Consider the following 2,574-nt stretch of genomic DNA (forward strand, 5'->3'; position numbering starts at 1 on the left):
CTTGCTTGACCAATCTCATTTCCTTCTACGACCAGGTGACCTATCACCTGGACAACGGAGAAGAGATTGATGTCATATATCTTGACTTCAAAAAAGCCTTCAATCTGGTATCCCATTACTACCTCTTGGCTAAACTGGCTAACTGTGGCCTTGACCTTACCACGATCTGCTGGCTGGGGAATTGGCTCCGTGGTAGGAGTCAGAGGGTGGTGGTTGATGGAAATCAATTGTTGTGGTGCACTGTGACCAGCGGGGTTCCTCAAGGCTATAAGGCCTATACTTTTTAACACCTTCATCAGTGATGTACACGTTGGGTTCAGAAGTGGGCTGGCCAAGTTTGCCGATGACACTAAACTCTAGGGTAAATCATCCACACCTGAGGACAGGAGGGTGATCCAGGCAGATCTTGACAGGCTCATGAAATGGGTGGAGGAGAACCTGATGGTGTTTAACACCAAAAAATGCAAGGTTCTCCGCCTTGGGAGGAAAAACCTGCAGCATCCTTATAGGCTCGGCAGTGCTACGCTGGTTAGCACTACAGATGAAAGGGACTTGGGGGTCATGATTGACCATAAGATGAACATGAGCCTGTAATGTGATGCTGCAGCTAGTAAAGCGACCAAAACGCTGGCTTCCATCCACAGATGCTTCTCAAGCAAATCCCGGGACGTCATTCTCCCCTTGTACTCGGCCTTGGTGAGGCCGCAGCTGGAGTACTGTGTCCAGTTTTGGGCTCCACAATTCAAAAAGGATGTGGAGAAGCTTGAGAGAAGAGCCACGTGCATGATCAGAGGTCAGGAAAGCAGACCTTACGATGACAGGCTGAGAGCTATGGGGCTCTTTAGCCTGGAAAAGCGCAGGCTCAGGGGTGATCTGATGGCCACCTATAAGTTTATCAGGGGTGACCACCAGTATCTGGGGGAACGTTTGTTCACCAGAGCGCCCCAAGAGATGACAAGGTCGAACGGTCATAAACTACTACAAGACTGTTTCAGGCTGGACATAAGGAAGAATTTCTTCACTGTCCGAGCCCCCAAGGTCTAGAACAGCCTGCCATCGGTGATGGTTCAAGCACCTACATTGAACACCTTCAAGAGCAAATTGGATGCTTATCTTGCTGGGATCCTATGACCCCAGCTGACTTCCTGCCCTTTGGGCGGGGGGCTGGACTCGATGATCTTCCGAGGTCCCTTCCAGCCCTAATGTCTATGAAATCCATGAAATTAGTATGCAGGTTAATTTGCACCTGTTTTCACTGTTTGTGGGCTTGAGTTAAAGTATGCAGTTGTGAAGGACAGGTGGAAAGATTTGGGGCCTTGTTACATATTAATTTAATGTGGCTCATAGAGCTCTTAAACTGGGATTGTCCCCACATGAACACCTGAAACTAGTTTTAAGCACACTTTAGGCAGCTTAAAGTTCCACCACTCCAGGACAGGTTTATCTCTGGTCCATGTTGCCCCACTTATGTTGCATTACTGTGCTCCCCACAGATGAGCTACCCAAGTTGCAATCCTTTAACATCCCAGGATGCAATGTCTCCTCCCACATCCTCCTGTTCTATGTGGACAAACTTTCTGCCCCCTGAACTCTACTGCCCAGGGCGTACTTCTGGCACTAAGCCAACTTCCCCTCCTGCCCCCATGGGTGTGACCTTCCCACCCCAGGGGTACCACACTATGCAAATAGCCTACAGAGCACATGTCAGATATTCGGGTCACAGGGCATGGACAGATCCAGGAGTACATTCTAGGGGAGTCAGGGGGGCGGCTGGATCAGGTCCACATGAGTTAGGACTTTCTTCCTGGGGCAGGGGCAGTAGGTCCCTCAAAAGCACCTTCCCTCATTGCTCCCAGCTATCCTGGGAAGTATAACCAGCATCCCCCACAGCCCAATCCCAAATCCTAATTTATTAAAACATAGGACCTTTAATTTACTTCCTCTTAATTTCTTCTTTCTTTTTTATTTGAACTTATTTTTACTTTATCCTTCAGTAGCTAAATTTCTTCTTTTCCTCACCCTTCCCCACCCTCATTTCCTTTCCATCTCTCATTTCACTACCCAGCTCCATCCCATTAACTCTATGCCTCCCAGCTTCATGTTCCCACCCTCCTGCCCCAATCCATCTTTCACACACACTCCCAACAAGAGCAGGGGTAGAAGCCTGTCTTGGCTCACCAGCCTTGTAATAGCAACTCACAGCTGTAGCTCCTAGTTAGGCCCATGTTTGTGAGCCCACTAGTGGCAAGTCACAGCTGTGTAGGTGGAGGACAGTCAGAGAAGGTTTTTAGCCTTAAGATGTGAGTGCTCCAAATTTGAGCTAGCACAAACACTGATCAACGTTTGAACAGCTCGAAGTGCAACCTGTAACAAGGCCTTTTGTGTCCACTGGCCCTCCCTTCCAAATAGTGAAGTTTGTAGGCAATTAACTGTTTTTGATACCAAGTTATGCAAAGGCCAGTTTAAGGTGAGACTTCCTTATAAGCTGTGCAAAAGTCTACAGTGGGATGGCTGTCCGTGCAAGTGGGATGTATGTGAGAAGCAGGAAAGTTTTCTGGCAGGAGTCAACCTTGG

This window comes from Gavialis gangeticus, unplaced genomic scaffold (genome assembly GCF_001723915.1).
Source record: "Gavialis gangeticus isolate Ggan-Ray unplaced genomic scaffold, GavGan_comp1, whole genome shotgun sequence".
NCBI classification, from domain to species: domain Eukaryota; kingdom Metazoa; phylum Chordata; order Crocodylia; family Gavialidae; genus Gavialis; species Gavialis gangeticus.